Genomic DNA, 20,650 nt, shown 5'->3' with positions numbered 1-20,650 from the left:
TGTGTCCATAACATACGAATAAGTGAATCTTTTGAAAATGGTGGATCTGGGTGTGGGAGCGTGTACCTTTCATTCTAGAACTTGGCTTCGTTTGTTTCTGCCTCCTGCCACTCATTTTGCCATGGGCTGCTGGGGTGACCTTTGCCCCCAAGCCTCTGGGTATAATGCTCTTCCTGTAACTGAACTGAGCTTGTTTGTTTTTGGATGGCTTTGAGATAGGCCTCCTGCACAGGATTTCAGGTGCTCAAGAAACGTGCATTAAACAGGCTTCCCATGCGCCCTCATCATCTACTGGTTGGTGCTGCAAGGTGACCTGAGGGTTGTTAGGAGATGTCTGCGTGTGAAGAAAGAAGGGGTGCACTTAGAGATGACACTATCCATTCCTGTCATAGATGAGCCCCTTTGCTTGGAATAGAATACTAGGGAGGCTTGGACCACCTCTCTACAGAGGCCAGGGTGGGCCTTCAGTTCCTGGTACTCTATAGTATAGGGATAAGAATGCTTGTGTTGGAGGAGAGAGCCGCTTGCTGGTTCCCGACTGCTCAGCCCCAAAATAATCACACAGAAACTGTATTAATTAAATCACTGCTTGGCCCATTAGCTCTAGTTTCTTATTGGCTGATTCTTATGTATTAATTTAACCCATTTCTATTAGTCTGTGTGTTGTCACATGGCTGTGGCTTACCGCTAAAGTACCATCTGGCTCTGCTGGGGCTACTTGACTTCTCTCTGACTCTGCCTCATTTCTCCCAGCATTTAGTTTATTTTTCCCCACCTAGCTCTGTTCACCTATAGCTCTGCTTAGGCCTAAAGCAGTTTCTTTATTAACCAATGATATTCAAGCATACAGAGGGGAATCCCACATCATGCTTGTCACATACATCCGCCTTTGAAGGTCCTTGTCATGAACATCCAAGCTGTCTGCTGTGCTCTGAGATGTGCCTCTTCTCCATAACCTTATGATTAAAGTATTGTGTCATTTTTCAAAAGAATTGGCCCCACCGATCCTGGAGAGCAAAACTAGGGAGCCAGAGAGCTACCAGAGGATGGGTACCTAGGACTTGGTATGGACCAGTCATATGTCCAAAGACCAGCAGCCCATTTGTTTTTATGAACTCATGAAGTGTGTTCCTGGGCTAAGTGAGTGCCTGCTGAGTTTCCTTTCCACGCACCTAAGGGTTCACTCATGATCTCTTTGAGACCTGCCCCTCTGCCTTGCTGTTTCTGGCTATATGCAGAGTCTAAATAAGTATAGCATTTCTTTCCATTCCCTGCTGAATCCCTAGATGGGTCAGCTTCACAGGCCCTGTGCGTTCAATGAGGATCTGGTGCAGCTCCAGGACAGGCTCCACCCTGAGAGGCCCAGAGGCTCCCCGAGCTTAGGTGTGCGGTGTGTGTGTGTGTGTGTGTGTGTGTGTGTGAGAGAGAGAGAGAGAGAGAGAGAGAGAGAGAGAGAGAGAAAGAGAGAGAGAGTTCATCTTGTTGCTGGAGAGATTGATGTAACCATAGATGCCAAATCCTAACAAGCACATGGATCAAGACCAGTCTGTGATGGCAGAGGTGTATTTAGATTGCCCTTCATTACTCTCATCACTCCCAGGTTAATCCATTATCGTGGTTAGAGCTGCCATGCAGTAATTACAATGAAAATATTCTATTTGTATATGTTTTCTCCTCCTCAGCAGAACACATATAAAGTGTTCTTAGAGGTGATTTTGAAAGTCTTGGCACTTTGGTACTGCAATTTCACACCAAACATCATCCTGAAGATGTTTGTCTTGTGGTAGGTAGGGTCTTGCACAACAGTTTTTCTGCGGCTTAGTCTATCTGAGGTTTCACTTGCATGTCCCAGGCCAGCCTTACGCCTTGCAGTTAGAGTCTCATTGATTTTGATTCAAGTCCTCTCAGAGGATAAACCAACCATGCGCCTGCCATTTGTTAAGTCCAAAATCTTGTTTTGTCCTTCAGGGATGCCCACATCAACTCATGTCAATCAGTGAAGAGAAAGAAAGAGGAGAAACAGGGCTTAATTGGCCCGTCACAGGGCTTGGTCTCAGCTTTGTCAGGAAATAGACTCCATGCTTCGTCTGACGGGCTGTAGATGGGAAAATGCCCAGGTTACAGATTTGATGTCCTACCTGTAGGTTTGTGAATCTCACAACAAGCTCCAAGGGGGAAGACAGAAGGATCCAGAGGCAGGGAGAGTCTGCAAGGCTGGAGCTGGTAGCCCATACCTGCTACCGTTGCCGGTACTGTGGAGGGCTGGTCTCCCATCTGCTGTTCTGTCCTCGAGAGTCCAGTGCCGGTGCTTCTTCATCTGTACTCAGAGCTGAGGGTCTAAGGCAGACCCTCGCCACCTTCAGAGTCTTGGGCGCAGGTTCCCAGCCAGCTTCCCTCACTGTCCATGTGCCGCTTTGTGTACAGGCTCATTGCCTTTCCCAGAGGAGAAGGTTGCTTGCCAGGTGCCTCTGTAGTCCTCAGTCCTCACTGTGAATTGGGTCCCAAATGCCAAATTCCCAAGAATTCCTAGTGACTTTTCCTGATGTTACCAGAGACAGAAAATCAGCAGGCTTAGAGAGCCTGTGACACTTTCTGACTTTTTCTGTCTCCAGGGTTTTCCCTTAAGAGGGAAGGCCAGAGGAGGAAACTGAGGGAACTGAGCTGCTATAAAATACCTATGGCTTCCAACTTCCTTGCTCTTGTGGTGGTATATGCAGCACCACCCCCTTTTCCTTCAAAATAAAATCTCACCTTGAATCAGGACATAAAATCAGTTAAATCAGGATTTCTCAGCATCCCTGAACATCTACAGCACGACAGTAGATTTACAGATAGTTTCCGGGAGGCCCCGGGTTTGGAAGAGTCTCCTGACGCACTGTGTACCCTGGCCTTCATCTCTTACAGCTGCCCAGAGCTCGTCATTGTGGCCTCTGATCACCAACCTTGTTAAAACTCCTACTCCAAGTTCCTCATCTGGTGGGGAGATGGAGGTGAGAGGCTCTGCAGAGGGAAGGCAGCTGCTGAGGGTCAGCTACCCATTTGTTTTGTGGAAATTATTTGTTGAGAGCCTGTCGCCATGAATACTGAGTCAAGGCTTCGCTAGATAGGGTTCTTAGCCTCAGAAATCTTCTACGGTCTGGAAGCAAATGATGACTGGCAATAAGACCTTAGAGAGGTGAGACATGAGGCCGCTGCTGGGGCCCGCAGTCGTGAGGTATAAAGTGGCACCTGGTACAGAGCATTGGCAGGAAGGGCTACTCTCCAGACAGGGGCACCAACCTATGCGAGGGTCCCGGGGCTGAAGTCTTGAGCCCTGATGGAGAAGCCTAGTGAGAGAGGATGAGCTTGAAGGAGAAGCTGTGCCAACAGGGGAATCTGATCATATGGGGCCCCTAAATCTCGTTAAAGCCTTTGGATCTAACTCCAAAGTCTGGGAGACTGGGGGAGGGGCGTGGCAAGGGTAAAGCTCATACAGGAGGTGACATTAAAGACCCAGTCTGTGTACGTGACACTTTACTGAGCCTAAAAGCAGATGCCTTGACAGCATGACACTTGCGCCCCCAGGGCAGGAAGATCCAGCTGCAGTGTGTTTGGTTAAGCAGATGAATCTGGTCAGTAGTTTAATTCTGGCAGCCTCTGGATGATATTATGAAGAAGCAATGACATTTCCTTTGGAAATGTCTGCCATCCTTTTCTCTTTGACGTGGGGAAAATAGAGGCTTCCCAACGCCAGCAAGAATTAGCATGAACTGCGCTCATCAGTCTCCCAGAGAAGAGCCCCGCAAACCTGTTAACAACGTGGAGAAGCTGCTGATAATGGAGCAGGTGGCATGCGGCCCAGCGACGGCGATGGTCCTGGGTCAAACAGGCTCCAGCTCTGCTCTGGTATCCCTGTTGAGCTGTGGCATTGGGTCAGCGAAGTGTTCGAGGTTCAAGGTCATGCTCTAGCCTGTGAGCTGGGGGAGAGCTAAAGGTCGTTTTTTGAGTGTGGCCGCACATTGTAGCAGCGGAGCGGTACAGGGCTGTGTTTCTAGAGAACACTGTGTAAGGCCCTAGCACTGCCTGGAGATTCTTAACACATGTCGGTACCTAAGAATTATGTAGATGGTGGTGATTGGCAGCTTGCAGGATATTTTGTGTCCCAGTTACATTGTGAAGCATTTTGTGTCCCAGTTACATTGTGAGGCATTTTGGACTTCTCATTTGGCTCCCAGAGTAAACAGTTTTCAGTGGCAACATTTCCTAAATGGAACCCAAGCTGGGGCAGGACCTTGGCCCCGCCACGAAGCTGCTGCAGTACCCTACTCCTGGATCTTCTGGGTGTGTTCGCTCGTGCAGCACCTGGGTTTCCTGTGTGGCACTTGGGCCGGCTTGTTGGTGGGCTTCAATTTTCAGCAGTTACTAAGTATGAGAGGCTTCTGGGCTCTTGATATGCAGTGATTAATCTTCTCTCCAAGAGCAACGTAAGGAGCACAGATGTGGACCAAGGAAGTGAAGTGAGCCAGTAAAGGTAGCCACATAACACTTGAAATATAGTACTGCGCCTGTAAAACTGGGCAGGGCCTAGACCAGTGATGGAGGCCACCAACCTGATGCCCTGAACTATGGGGAACGGAGTCTTCCTAGGTCTGCGGCATAGCCTGCCTGAGGGACCAGGGTCTGTTACTTCCCGCATCTCCATGGAGTTTCCTCATGCCATTAAACAGACAATAGCAGCTATCTGAGCTTATTTTCGAGATGAGGGGAACTTGGACAGAGGCTGAGAAGGCTTGCTGAGGTCCTGTCTGTGTGATTCTCTTGTATCTTAGCAGAGAGTGTCTATATTTCAGCACAATGCTTCCAGACTGATGGGGGAGGCTTTTTTAAGTTTCTTGTTGGTTCTGAAAGCTGCAGTAGGTGAGTGTCTGGGGACTCTAGTATGAATTGGGCTTTTGATTCTACACCAGTTGTTCCTTCTCAGCTAACACGATTCATTCAAGGATTTCTATTTGGCTATTTCCTCCTTCTAGACTCTAACTTCACAGTCTGTGTCTTAAAAACATGGCAGTTACTCCAAGAAGAATCTGTGCCCACCTGTGGGAGCTGCAAGTGCCACCTTGCCTCTATGGGCGGCTGTTGTGTTATTTCTGGTTTTCAGATTTGTATGGGAGCCATAAAGCCATGGTTTACACTCCCTAAGATTTCTCTCTCCCAATTAGCTTGTAGCCAAGTTCCAATAATGCATTAAGCCAAGAGATCGTCTTGTTAATTTCCCTATAGAAAAGATGTAGCAAAGCTGCAGGGAGGCTGAACTCAGCCTAGGAGCAGTGCTGAGCTAGGCTGTTCTTGCTTTCAGATAATCAGCTGCTCCCCCGGAGAATAGCTTTGTTTAGCATCTGTAACAATGCTGGGGATTTGCAGGGAGCTGGAAGCGCCATGGCAATATTAGTCAGGGAAAAGCCACTCCAGGAGTCAACTTCTGCTTCTCTTACCACCCTATGGATGAGACCCTAAGGAGTCCCAACTTTCTCACATTCAGCTTCTACCTAAACCTTACATTAGGAGTCAAAGCCCATGCTTGGCCTCTCATAACTCATTTTATCTTGCTGTTCAGATGTTCAAGTATCTAGGCTCTGGTCTGCCAGCTAGAAGGTAATCCCCATTGCTTATACAAATCTTTTCTGGCTGAGTTATTCCTCAAGCATTTGCCTCCTTCTTTCTCATTTCATAAACATGTGTGATCACATAAGAATAATGGCGTTGAACTTGAGTCTCACGAAAATGGAGACATTGGGAGCCGTTGTTGTGTTTGCCCCAGATGGCAACTCATCAGTCTCAGATGCATGGATCTTGGAATTAAATAGCCAACTGGGTGCTGAATTGTGAAGAAAGGGGGAAATTAAAGGACATAGAGAAAATGCTGAAAGCATAGAAAAGATTGTATTTAATTGTTGTTGTGTTTTCAGTGCTTGGGGGAGTGCATCCCCGTAAAACATATAAAAATGTAGCTTGTTGCCCGTTTTAGGGTTTACATCCCCCACCCGTGGACTCAGACATGAATATGGACACGAGTCTTATAGCTGCTTATGAGCAGGGCCACCCTGGGTTCTAGTTTTTACTTACTCAGTTTGCCATCAGAATCTTCCTTCTCTCATGTGGAAGTCACAGCAGCCATGACGGGGGAAAAGCAGTGGCAGAATAGTCATTGAGAACCTTGCTGCTCCTGTGTCTGCCCTAACCCTTTCCTGGCCTGTTTTTATCTCCTTCTCATATAGATTCCCCCATCCTCCCGCAGCACTGGTGCTTAATAACTTCCACAATTTACTTCTTGTTTGTCATCTCTATGCACCAACAGAATTACCTGCTCTCGCAGAGGATCCTGGTTCAGTTCCAGCAACCATGTCAGGTTGCTCAAAACCACTGCAACTCCAGCTCCAGGGAATTCTGTACCCCCTTCTGGCCTCCACGGTCACTTGCTCACATGTGGGGCACATATATACACAGGGTAATGCACATAAGTAAAACAAACAAACCTTAAACATATTTGTACACCCTTGAGGGACAGTGTTGCCCCTGTGAGAATTTTACCCTCTAGCCCTTCTGTGCCTAGGGGAGACACTGTAGGAACTCAACAGATTTATGTTGAATGAACCCTTCTATGCCCACACATATGTGTTGTGGCAAGTGTGAGGGCACACACCTTTAATCCCAGCACTAGGGAGACAGAGGGAAACGGTTTCCAGAGACCTCATAATGTTTGAAAAAAAAAAGAAGTTTATATTTTCCATATTTTTCATGCACCTTAGTCTTAGAATCTCAGTGTTTTCATTTATTTCACAGTGAGGGTTTAGCGGAGGGTCTTATTTAAACCTCTAACTAGGTCTGTGTTAACACACAGAGAAAACCAAATATACATTTTTGAAAGGCTCCTGTCAGTGGTGGGTGTGGCCTTTGTCTCCACAGAGGTTGTGGCACTGAGACAGATTAGTCTGGTGAAAGAGCCCCAGGCAGCACGTCTATATCAGCTCCACAGGGTCTGTGTCCACATCAGCGATGTGGGGACATTACCCCGGTGTTCCCCTGCGCTCTCTGTAGTGACACCGGAACAAACAAACAGGTGACCGTATCTCCCTTGTGCGCCCCTGGATTGGCTCTGTGCAGCCTCCCCTCCCAGCAAACCATGGAGATGACGTGATAAACACCAGCAGCTTAAAGCACTTGATGAACCAAGGAAACCAGTGACCTTGTGCTGTCCCATGTAGTAAGAACAGGGATAGTCATTAAGATGCCCATCTGACTAGAGTTGCCCACTGCCCACACTTGGTGCCTGAGGCCTGGAGCAGACGCTGCTGCTTCTCTGGTGCTTTATGAGGAAAACTGGTTGTGTACCTTCTCAGAGAGGATTGCTTCTCATTCTTCATTATAGGTAGGCAATTGCCCCATAGAAACATTTCAGATGCTAATTTCTTGGAGAGAGAAGATTGACGTTCACTGCTCACTTCTATACCAACAACTAAAGAAAATATGAATATTCATACCAAGAAAATGAATTTAATTACAGCCTTGGCAAACATCATAATGAATGGTTCTGATAGTTCAGCCCTCATGGCTGTGGTAAACTTAAGTTACAAAAATTGGTATCTGCTGTTGTTTCTATTATGGACTGAATGTGTCAAGGCTTTGGGGTTTTTGTTTTTTCTTTGTTGGACACATTTCTTGAAACAAGATGAAACTATGTTCCGTATTCTAGTTTGTAGCAATTCTTTTAGTCACATGAGAGAAAGTCACGTTGAGAATTTGGTACAGCCAGAACTCTTGTAAGCACTGGGCACTGACCTGGGCTGTAATAACACAATGTTCTATGTTCTACATGGTGTCTTTATCGACTAGATATTTGCTTTAGGATAGACACAAGTTTAAAAGTTTTTTTTAACTATAATTTTTAAAGATGCCCAAATCAGACATTTAAACTTTGAACTTTCCAAGGCAATGGGCTATTTAGAGGAAAATTCGTGTGGCTCCTCTTCAAACCATTGAATGCTGTTCTCTTTGTATTTCCGTGTGGATATTTAGATTTTTGCTCCTCATTTTTTTTTAATGCAAAGTCCACTTGTCTTAGCAGGTGTGTTTTTGTTAGTTAAGTCATTTTAAGAGAATAATTATAAAAATGATTTTAAAATGCAAATTTCAAGGCAAGCATCTTGATAAAATAGTTGAGCTTGTTCACTGGTGTTTCTTATAAATGTAACTGTTGTCTAATCTAGAACTATCTGAGACATCGGGAGGCTGGGGGATGCTTATGGAGCCTGCAAAGGTCACCTCCTTGCTCATTCTTTCAAGCACTCTCCCACATCTGAATGGGAACCATATACTGAGTGTCTCCTAGGCTCCAGTCCCTCATCCAGGCACTGGGGAGACTGGTGACTGTGACCCAGGCCTGGCTTCCAGTATCTTCAGAGTACAACTCTGTAGTAACACTAGGGAGCCACAGAGTTCACCGTGTTCAGAAGCTAAATGAGATGTCAGCCCTACGTGGTGCTGGCCACATAGCTTACGCCCTCTGTCACTTGACTCACCTGCAAAGGAGTATTAAAATTGTGACAGCCTCATGTTTCTTTGGCAGTTAAACCATCTAGATTGATTCCCAGCAAGGTGCCTACCTCCTGGTGGTACATGGCAAATGATGGTGCTTTCAGCAGAGACACACATAGAATGAGAACACGTGTGTGGGACTGTCAGGCTGGGAAGCTCTGAGTCATCAGTTCCAAGCACTCAGATGGAGATGGGAAGGACGTTTGTTCCTGACACAGGACCAACCAACATCGTGCATTTGAAAAATGAGGAGTTGTGGGTAGGATATTGTCTTAGGGTTTCTATGGCTGTGAAGAGACACCATGACCACAGCAGCTCTTATAAAGGGAAGCAGTTCATTGTGGTGGATCACTTACAGTTCAGAGGTTCAGTCCATTATCCCCATGGCAGAGAGAGTGGCAGTGTGCTGGCAGACGCAGTGCTGGAGAAGTAGCTTAGAGTTCTACATCTTGCAAGCAACAGGAAATAATCTGAAAGTCACACTGAGGGAAGCTTGAGTAAAAGAGACCCCAAAGCCCACCCCTACAGTGACACACTTCCTCCAACAAGCCCACACCTCCTAACAGCGCCATTCTCTATGAGCTTATGGGGGCCAGATTACGTGCAAACTATCAGATTCTGACTTTGGAGTTGATTCATTTCACTCTGAAAGGCTCCGTTTCCAAACTTTCCATTTTCTTCCCCAAAGCATTGGTTCTAGCCCTGAAGTACCACTCTTCAGAGTTGGGAGCAGTAGTAGCCCCCTGGAGGGAGCAAGGACTATTTAGATACTCTAGGCTCACTGTCTAGAATGTTTCGTTAAAATAGGTGAGATAGTGGGTATGTTACCTGGGGCTTGGACACTAGAGCAGGAATCTCTTGACCTATGTGATGCCATGAAGGTTCAGGATCTGTTGTCCCTTGAAAGGCAAAGCAACTCTAAATGATAAGTCTAGGGCCTCACACACCTGCCATGTCTCTTGAAATAAAGCCACCCCGGATTTAATAATCTAGGTTAGAAGCTCATTGGCAGCCAAGATCGGAGCTTGCTATTTAGTCATCAAGGGTCTCATTCTTTAAATGAATGAGTGAATGAATGAATGAGCAGGCAGGGCAATGGATGAATGAGTAGAAGGGGAAATGTTGGTTACTGTGGGTTGCGGAACATTGGGCAGAGGCTCTCTGCCAGTTCCTGTGTTTGCACATCTGTTTGTCTGGCTATGAGGTAAACTTTCTCAAGGAATTCGACCTGAGATTTTGTTTGGCAGTATTTTGAGCTTCTATTCATTTAGAGAAGAAAAGGCATGATTCTTAATTGGTGTAATTTTGCCTTCATGAATTCAGAAATGCAACTCCTGGAATAATGAGTTCCTCTTTTAGAAAGAAACATATTTGCACAAATTCCAACCCTTGGCTCATTAGGCCCATCCTGGAAAGAGATGCATGGCTTTCCCTGGGGCAGGCCCTGCAAGGCTTCGGGTGTTCTTGCTTTTTCTAGTCCTGTGCCCCTAATCAGCTTCACCTCATATAACTAAGAGTTAATATGAAATAAAAGGACCTTCGAGACCCCACTGCCAGGATTCTGCTTACTTGCTACTCTGCAAATGACTTGAGCTGAGCGGTTTTTATCATCTTACCACTGTTATTCCTGCTTACGCAAAGATCCCAGTGTGCTCATGTAAATAGGCCACTGGACAGGTCGATAGAGAGACTGTTGCGTTTCCTGGGCACAAATGTGTCTGTCATCACTGTGGAGAGATTCCAGGTCAGTCCCTGGGCAGAACCCTGAGGACGGAACCAGCTGCCTGCGATGCACCCGAGATCCCAACCAGGACGTGTGAACATGGAGGACTCGGAGAGCCCTCAACTCAGTGCATGTTGGGTCCTGCCTGCTTGTGTTTTGGTTCTTAGTCCGTCTTCTGTTGCTTTATCAAACTTTGTGTGGTTGAGTAGTTTATAAAGAGTAGAGACACTTGGTGCACACATTAGGCAGCCAGGAACAGCATAGCATTGACATTTGGTGGGAAGAACATGGTTTTGTTGTTTGTTTTGTTTTATCTCTGAGACAGTGTTTCCTCTAAGGAGCCTAGGCTGGTTGCAAATTCAAAAGCCTCCTGCCTTCACCTCCCAAACTCTGGGATGGCAGGCATGTGCTGCCTCTCTAGACAGAGAAGAACAAGCATGCTAAAATGGTTTTTTTTTATTTTCTTTTAAAGCTGCTGGTGCCATTTTGGGGACCCTGCCCTTGTGCCGTCATCCAATTCTAATTACTCTGCAAAGGTCCCATTTCCACATGTCATTAACATATAAATCTGGGGATTATATTCCTAGTGCCTGAGCCTCATCAGAACACATGCAAACTGTAAGCGTTATCTTTCAAAGCTGTCTTCCCTGGCTCCATGTCTGTGTCTGCCCAAGTTCTGACAGCTGGGAACCAGTCCTGCCCTTGGTGGGAACTATACCTCCCTGTCTTCCTTGTGTGCTGGTTGGATGAGGAGTCCCTTCTCAGAAAGCCCTTGAACCACCTGACTTCATCTGCTTCACATGTAAGGGATGATTCTTGGTTCCAAGAGCTGGCTTCTGCTGTGTCTCAGAGAGGAGACTGATGGTTTACCCTTCAGATGCAGCTGAGATGCACAGCTTGTCAGTTCTCCTGCAAAGCTGAAAGAAACCTAGCTCTTGCAGAAGGAATTAAATGAATGGCATTATTGTTCTTTTGTTTAATGCATGAGTTTTCTGTTATTCCCAGCTCAAATATTTGTTAGCCTGACAAAAAGAAAGTTAATTTCTCAGCGTTACAAATTATTCATTTCTTTATGAAGAAAGCAGAAGAGCCGTTTCATAGAGGTCCATTAATTGGGTGACGGGTAATATCCTAGAACCATATGTCAGGGCTGGATCTGGAAGAGCCTCTTCCTGGCACTTAATGCAGCCCTCTTTAGTCTATTTATCAGAGTCAATTAGAAAAGGTATCGTCTTTTGCATAAGGAGAGCTTGCCATGAGCCTGTAAGATTGGAAATCGAGAGAATAAGAGCCCAGGTTTCATTGTCACTGGCATGCTGGGCTAAACATATCACATCCCTTCTGATGGGATAGTCTCCCCAGGCAAAAGCGAATATAAAAGATCAGGTTTTATCCTGAACTCTGATTGCTTAAGACACAGATCTCTGATCACAGTGGGGGAGGATTCTACGATGGATTAACTATGTCTGTTGCAGATATAGAAAGAGTGAGTGCATAGGATTCTGCGATAGATTAGCTGTGTCTGCTGCAGATACAGAAAGAGTGAGTGCATAGTTGACCTGGGTAATGTCAGAGCTGCCTCTCCTTCTCACCTACTTTTAGGTTTCTCAGGTAAAGTAGAACACGACAGGGGAGAGGAGTAGAGTTGGAACCATCCATTCAGGTTGGGAGTTGAATAAGTTATTGAATCTCCATGGGTTTTATTTCCTTATCAAGTGGGAGAATGAGATTGTTAAGTGATGGAGGAAGACATTTGAAGTACTTAGCATAGCAGACAGTGAATAAAAATACAATCGGGTGTTGCAAAAGGAGCGATAGGCTGGATCCTGGCTCCCGGGCTAGTTTACACCTGAAACAATTGCACGGAAACTGTATACTTTTAAACACTGCCTGGCCCATTATCTCCAGCCTCTTACTGGCTAACTCTCACATCTTGACTAACCCATATCTAATAATCTGTTTATCACCACAAGGTCATAGCTTACCGGGAGGATTCTAACCCACGTCCATCTTGGGCAGGAGAAGCATGGCGTCTGACTGACTCTGCTTCTTTCTCCCAGCATCCTGTTCTGTCTACTCCGCCTTTCTAAGCTGCTGTCCAATCAAAAGCCAAGGTAGTTTCTTTATTAACCAATGAAAGCAACACATAGACAGATAACCCACCTACATCAATCAGGCCACTGTTTCTAATACAAGAAGTGTAATGGGCTGATTTTGCAAGGTGATTCTTGGTTCCAAACCACATTGGGATTGGCTGACATTATGGGTACAGATGTCAGAACAGTAGAGATAGTTGCAATACATCTCTGAGAAGGAAATCCCATCTTTTGATGCATAGACTACCTAAGCTGGAAGATGTCCTTGTGTCCTTGTAGAGCATGAGACTCTTAATCTCAGGGTCATGGGTTCGTGCCCCACATTGGGTGCCAGTTTGTAGAAGGAGCGAGCTGCTTGTTAGTTCCTGGCTGCCCGACTAGTTTAGATCTGAAATAATCACACAGAAACTGTACTAATTAAACTGTTTGGCCCATTAGCTCTAGCTTCTTACTGGCTAATTCTTACATCTGAATTTGACCCATTTCTATTAATCTATGTATCACCATGTGGCTGTGGCTTACCAGCTAAAGTTTCAGAAGGTCTGACTCTGGTGGCAGCTCCATGGCATCTCTCTGACTCCGCCTTTCTTCCTCCCAGCCTTCAGCTTATTTTTTCTGACTAGATACTAAGTTCTGCCCTGATATAGGTCCAAAACAGTCTTTATTCATTGGTGGAAATCACAGCATACAGAGGAAAATCCCACATTACCCCTGCTGTGTAGATGGGCATTGGCACTGGTGGCCCAGGATCTGTCCAATGGAGTTAGGTGAAGTGGAAGCAAAGCAGGACCTGCTGTAAGACTCTAGCATTTTCTGGGCCTCTGTCCTTTTTGCCACTACTGCAGCTGCCTGGTACCTGTGAATGCAAAGACTAACAGGACTCCAGCATGGTGGCACTCACTAGCTGACTCCCCCCACCCCCGCCGTTGGTCCTGTCTAGATGGAAGCTAAGTATTACTCTGCAGTCACCAGAAGCGTGTTTATTTATTTATTCATTATGTTTGGGTAGAGCCACCAGTACCAGAAAGAAATTCTTGAGTCCACTAAGTTTTGTCTTTTTTGTTGGTTTGTCTTGATTCTTCGTGGCTTCCCATGGGCCTCTGTGACATTTTCTGTTTCTGGTGTCTGAACTCTTTCTACTTCTGATGCTCCCTGTAGAAGATTTCCAGTAGTCCACCCCAGAGTGGTCTCCTTTTCTTCCACTCATCTGCCTGTCCTCAGGCTTCTGAAGCCCTACCTGGAGCCTTTTTTGTTAGTACATCTGCTTTACACCGGTCCCCATGCCCCAGGATGAATGACCTTGCCATTCCAGGCCACTTTTTCCAGGTTCCTGATACCTTCCTCTCATTTTGGCATGCTTTTATCCCTTATTCTTTCTATTGGTACTTATATTTATCCCAAAAGACAGTTGGTACCTTCTGTTAAAAACTTTTCTCAGAGATGGCTTTATAACAAAATCCTGCCTGTTGGTAGAGTTGGTAGAGTTTTGATTGCCATTACTCTCTACTCTCATTCATACTTATTTATTTTAATACTATATCATGTGATCCTTGGAGAAGCACCCTTTATCAGAAGCAAATGGTTCATGCTGGAATGTCTCAGCAAATGAGTCACAATTGACACTCAGTGCATGCTTGCCCTATGCTTAGCACTGGGTCACCGAAAAACATTCCAGTTGTGTAGATTGAGGTTCTTGTGCAGATTTGTCATTGAGGGTCATCAGTTGAGATCTGAGAGGATAACTAGAGTTCAAGGCCCAGCTAGCAGATGGTGAAATTGGGATTTGGTTACAGACTGTGAGAGCTAAGGTCTCCACGGTGGGGTGACAATCAAAGACAGCATGCAGTCTTTGCCCAAGACCAACTTGACTTGCTGCACCGACTGGCCATTCTCCTCCTGCATCAGGGTCTTCTTGGTGTTTGTAGACCGTCTCAATGCCCAGTTAGAATCACATCCATCCCCCTGAGCACATCCCATCTTCGTCAGGGCTGTTCTATGATGAGATGATTTCTAACACTAAGTTGTGGGGAGAGATAGGATTTGTCTGTATTTCAGATAGAAAGAGCTTCCTCACAGGTCTCAGATGGGACATCTGTGAAGAGCTTGGTTCATAGAACACAGGGATTGTTCAAGACTTCTTCCTTCCATTGTGGTAGCATCCTTGCTGGTCACCCTACCCCCACACTGACCGCTATTTACCCAGAGCCTTCTCTGGGTAATACTTGACTTTCATTTGCATGATCGCAGAGCATGGTCATGTTTAGGGCATGGCATTCTATTGGGCTGTGTCCAATTAAAGGATAAATATTAACTTTCCCCTTGAAATGAATACATGCAATTAAAAAAACATCTTTGCAGTATTATTTGCTGATTAAACCACATTTTTAAAAAGTTATTTTCCACAGAGGGACAATCATGGTTAAATTTGCTATGATTTCTGCCTCATGTTCTCCATCGTTCTGCAGAACTCTGTTCTTCTCAAGGGTCCCTGATGCCCTCTGGCATTTCCTCAGACCTCATGATCCCTGGTCGTTTGTATCCTGGCACTGGAGCATCTTCGATGAGCTGCTCACTGCTTGTGTTGATTCTTTGCTTTGCCGCTGTGCATTGTCTGGTTATCTTAATTGCTCTGAGGGGTGGAGCACATCATCAACTACTTTGTCAGCCGTCTTGCATGTGTTATTGTCTCTGATGAGCAGTTAGGATGTCCATGTGTGCCAGGATGCAGAGAAGTGAGGGTGAGCGGATCAATAGGCGCTGCCTCTTTTTAGTGGAGAATGAAGCCACATACTTCTGCGAAGGCACGTTGGAGCTGCAGCAGTGGTAGGACTTCTTGGTGTCTGGGTGGCTTTGATGTATTGGAGACAGATGGCTCCCCATCTGATTTTGACAGACCAGGGGTTCAGTTCTGGCTCTACTACTCAGCTCTATGACCTTAGCTGTCTCCTCTTCCTCCTTGGAGCCTCAGTTTTTAAAAGAAGGATGAGAATATCCTCTTTTCATAGATTTGAGAGATAAACTGAGATAATACAGTGCCAAGCTATGCTGTGGGATAACACCCTTTTATCCTGTAAAGATTTATCATTTGTTTTGGTTTAATAAAACACTTATTGGCCAGTAGTTAGGCAGGAAGTATAGGTGGGGTGACCAGACTAGGAGATTCTGGGAAGGGTAAAGGCTCAGTCTGCAGTCACCAGCCAGACACAGAGGAAGCAAGATGAGATCACCTCATTAAGTAAGGCACCAAACCACATGGCTAAACAGAGATAAGAATTATGGGTTAATTTAAGTTGTAAGAGCTAGTTAATAGTAAGCCTGAACAAATAGGTGAGCAGTTTATAATTAATATAAGCCTCTGTGTGTTTTGTTGGGACTGAAAAGCTACGGGACCAGGCCAGACAGAAACTTGTCTACAAGATTATACTAGTACATGCTAGCAATTTATTAACTATTTACTAGTATTTCATAATATTTGTTTTCTAATTGTGTGACTAATGGTCAGTTAAATATTAAGGTTTGGGAAATATAGAGTTGGCAAAGGCCATTGCCTTGAAAACATCCCTGTAGTGGTTTTCTTTGATCCAAGCTCCTTGGCCCTGGTCTGATTGAGTGTTGGCACAAACAGGTGCCCATTGAATGTGGGGGTATCTTCAGGGTCATTGTGCGGCAGTAATTCTGGCTTGCACTGCACTTGTATTAATGATAGAATGAACTGATATCATATTGTCGTGCTGAGATTTGGGTCTGTGCTGAAATCTCCACCGTCAACCATAGTGTGGATTGTCACCACAGTCATGACCAGACCTGTGTGTGACTGTTGCTGAAATTCCTTCCCAAGGGGAGACATAAGTGATACCTATCCCTCCTCCTCATAGCAAACAGAGCATCGTTCTCCCAAAGTTCACTCCGCAGAAGCAATGCGTTTATTGTGCTTTCTTACCGAGCATAGGTGAGGGGTTACTTATGTGGGCTTCAGTATTTCTCCCTCCAAAAGGCTGCAACAAGAAAACTGTTTACCTAACAGGGATGATGGCATTCCCATAGCCACATAGCTGGAGCCTCACTCCCCACCTACTCTCCCCTGGCCCCTCATCTACAGTTGCAGTGATATTTCTTTTGTATTTTAATAAATAAAACTTATCTGAAAATCGGAGAGTAAAACAGCCACACTGGTCAGCCTTACAGACCAGGCAGTGGTGACATACACCTTTAATCCCAGTAGCCACTCTAGTTTGTCATAGAAACCGGGCAGTAGTAGTGTACACCTTTAATCCCAGAACTAGAGAGGAATATAAGACGGGAGCAGACAGCTCTCACAGAGTCTCATTCTGAGATTCCAGAAGGTAGGATTGCCATTTCGAACTGAGGTAGAGGTAAGAGCCAGTGACTGGATGTTTTGCTTTTCTGACTGTCAGGTTGAACCCCAATGTCTGTCTTTGGGTTTTTATTAATCGAGCTACACAGACCTCATGCAACTGAGGCAGAGTTGCAGTCAGCAGGTGGTAGGGAGGAGCTCTATATTCAAGTGAGGGTCTCATGACCAACCCCACCCCCCGTAAGGGGTTGTGAACAGTGACAAGCCCAGCTGGAATGATCTTTTGCACCGAGGCATGGATGAACTCTTCAACCATGCTTGGTTGCTTGGCTCAGGGGACAGTCATGCACCGCCGTGATACTGTTCCATCGAAGCCTTAATCAACCTCTACCAAAGAGACACCATTTGTCACCTCACAGAGGGGCAAACAGGGGCAGTCATCATTCACTGTCCTGAGGACCTGTGTCTAGAGATGGTAACAACAAAATCCAAGCCAGGCTTCCAGATGCCTCTCCTCACACTCCCAGGACTGTGGAGATTAGGAGCAGATGCCAGCCTTGCACCTCATCACCCGTGCAGCAGGGTTGCCATGGTTTCCTCTTCTGTAAGTCCATGGCAAAGGTTCTTCCTCTTGAGGTTTGGTGGAGGGAAATCAGGAGAATGTGACTTCTCTGGACAGAGCCTGACTCAAGCCTGCAGACAGGAGTCATTGGTGGCGTGTGGTCAGCATGGAAACGGCCTCCATATAGGAGCTGTTTGGACACATACTGTACTGCTGTGCGGTAATGACTCATCCTCCCTAGACCTAGGTTTACCAGGAGTCAATGGAAGCTGTTGCAGTGAACGCATGCCATTTAATGGCGCAGCTCAGTCTGGGCCAGTGGCACTGTGATGGAAGTGGGAGGATAGTATGCTTTGCTGCTCTGCTTCTCCCTTCATCAAGAACACGGGCTGGAGAGATGGCTCAGTGGTTAGGACAGATTTCTGTTCTTTCACAGGACCCGAGTTTGTTTCCTAGCACCCATGCCAGGCAGATCACAGCTATCTGTAACTCCAGCTCCAGGGAAGTATCCGGCACCCTCTTCTGGCCTCCCACAGGTTCTTGTACATGTGTATATGCATACTCACATGTGTACACACACACACAAACACACACACACACACACCTAAATCTTTTTAAAAGAGGGAATCACTTAGCACCAGCCTTTGGTTTTCCTTTCTGTGTTCCCTAGCTGCTGTCTTAGTTGCCTCTCTCCTTCCTGGAAGGACCCCTTGATCTGCAGAGATTCTTGTGGACTACCAAATCCAGGCCTCATTGCCTCGACTCCAATGCACAGGACATTCTTCCCGGGAAGTTTGGGTGTAGGAGGCCGGGCAGAGTCACGGGCTGTGGATGCTCTCTCTGTGTTTCCTTTCCACTTCAGCAACTGGGCAGCTTGAGCTGTCATCGGTCTGCAAGAAGACTGTTTCTGACCTTGCCTCCTGCAAGGAAGTCAGGTACACGGAACAATTCCAACAACTCACAGACCACAAGCTTTCAAACTGCAAATACAGTGGAAAGGGCAAGCTTCCTTGCCCAGGCCCAGGGCTCCTCAGCTAACCCTGCATGAAACACAAGGTGCTCACTGGCCAGGATGGCATCGTGAACCAGGCACTGTGCAAGCCACTCTGGCCAAGGTTGACCCATGGTATCTGTTCCATGAGTCTGCACAGCCAAAGCCACAGTGCCTGCTATGAAGTGTATGTTTAGTGTATGCTCGCTGGAAAGGACTGTGATGTGAACGGATGCTAAATATTCATATTGTAATCAGTACTGCATCTTTAACAAGCCAGACACCATGCGGAACACTTTCTGTGAATGATATTTACAGTATAGGAAATAACCCTGCTTTACCTTTGGGTACTGTTGTGGTTTGAAGAAAAATGGCACCCGTGGATGCATATATGTGAATACTTTGTCCCCAGGTGGCAGACTATTTGGGAAGGATTAGGAGGTGTGGCCTTGTTGGAGGAGGTGTGTCCCTGGTGTAGGGTTTGAAGTTTCCAAAGACTGCAGTATTCCCAGCCAGATCTCTCTGCCTCCTGTGTTTCAAGATGTAAGCTCTTGGCTACTACTCCAGCACAGCACCTCCCTGCCTGCTGCCGTGCTCCTCAACATGACAGCCATGGACTTGGCCTCTGAAACTAGAAACCCCTAATAAGCTTTCTTCTATACATTGTCTCTGTCATGATGTCTTATCATGGCAATGGCACAGTGGCGAACACAGTCACCAGACTGTGGGCGTGTCTCCTCACCACCTGGTTCCCAAGCAGACACTGACTGCATTTTTGATAATTTATCTCAACCTGGGCACTATCTACATAGAATCACAGTCACAGCAACAGACTTAAGCACCACTTCCTTACTGTTTTTCATAAGCCCTGGTTATGACTTGTGGATTTTACCTGTCGGCTGTAAATTGAGGGTCCCCCAATTCCCCTTCTCAGATTTCATTAATTTGCTATAGGTGTTTACAGAACTCAGGTAGTCTCATTGCTTTAACTTACCCATATCTCGCAGAGTATATTGAAAGGTTTGCAAATGAAACAGAAGAGATATGAAAGGCAAGATATGTGTGAAGGGGCCGGGAGCCTCGGTGAACTTCCGTGCGTTCAGACTAAAAGTGCGGCCTTGACTTTCGGAATGCTTCATCCTGCGGCCACAGTCGGTCCTGGCTTTGGCCATTAGTAAAGCCATATCATAACGACATGACTAAAAGTTCCGACCCTCTAACTGTGCCTGGGTCTTTCTGGTTGAGTGGCTCCCGTCCTGAATTTCTCCTTGGGCTCAGACCCTGGTCATCTCAGTAGTCTATAAGACACTGGGACCTTGGAGGGCCTCAAGGATTCTAAGAACTATGTTCTGGGAACCAGGGCTAAAACTCAAATAGAGCAAAAGGTCTTCCCCTTACCTGTCTGTGATGTTTGTAGGAGCCCTGTCTTAGAAACCATGCCCAGAGAAATGCTGCAGCATCAGACTCAGCAACCTCCTCCCTTGAGGTAGGTGCCACGTTCCTCTCAGTTTCCAGTGCGGACCAGGACCTCAGAGATGCTTACAGAACTGACAGTCACATAGCGAATGGGCAGAGGAGGGAACCCTCAGGGGTGGGTTAGACTCTGAAGATGGGACTCTCAACTCACGCTTTAGAAGGCTAGGGTAAGAGACCAAGCGCGTGGCTATAATATCCTCACTCCTCTGAGCCTCTGTTCTTTTCTCTTCGTGGATATGGTACAGTGGGGACTTTGTAGCTCTGTCCTGTAGCTACCCTGTGCAGCTCTTCCTCTTTGGGCACCAGGGATGTGCCGGATTGTCTGCTGCCCTGTGTCTGGCTGGCTGCTGTGCTGGCTGCTGAGACAGAGGAACGATGAGTCTCAGTGTTGCTTTGTCGTATAGAGAAAAACCACAGTTAACTGGCTTTTGGATAATGCACTGTGGGTGAGGTAGCGTGGTGGGACAACCTTAGAATTAAAGCCCACAGTCTCCAATCACATCACACCTGCTAATATCATTGGCAGTTTGGGATCCAGATGCTTCTCTTCTGTAATCAATACAAAAAAGGACTAGGGGAATTCAAGCATCAAACTAGAAGACGGAAACTGTAACATAGACTGCCAGGTGAGCCACGCCCTCCCCACAGCTGCCTCTGCCTGCCTTGCCTGGTGATGGGGTTATCTATGGGATGAAGGCTCGTGTTGCCAGTGCCGACTCATGGGTGAAGCCTCTCCTGCACCTCTCCTGGTGCCTCCCTTTCCTGACTGGGTAATCAAAAAGACTGTAAATAGGGCCTTTTGTTTAGTGTTCTCCCCAACGCCTTCTTGAGTTGATGGAAGGGCCATTGGGAGACTCTAAAGAATAGACACAGACAACTTCTAGACAAAAAAAAAATCTTTCTAAAACATTTTTTA

At 46.3% G+C, this 20,650-nt stretch overlaps 1 protein-coding gene across 1 annotated transcript in view; it reads left to right on the top strand.

The window, feature by feature from the left end:
* The window catches only part of Spock1 (SPARC (osteonectin), cwcv and kazal like domains proteoglycan 1), a 481,800-nt gene that overhangs the window by 246,399 nt on the left and 214,751 nt on the right, over positions 1-20,650 (top strand). The window lies entirely within an intron of this gene.

The sequence above is a fragment of the Myodes glareolus genome, chromosome 14 (genome assembly GCF_982192425.1).
Source record: "Myodes glareolus chromosome 14, mMyoGla1.1, whole genome shotgun sequence".
In the NCBI taxonomy this organism is placed as follows: Eukaryota; Metazoa; Chordata; class Mammalia; order Rodentia; family Cricetidae; genus Myodes; species Myodes glareolus.
This window is presented reverse-complemented; position numbering and strand designations above follow the sequence as displayed.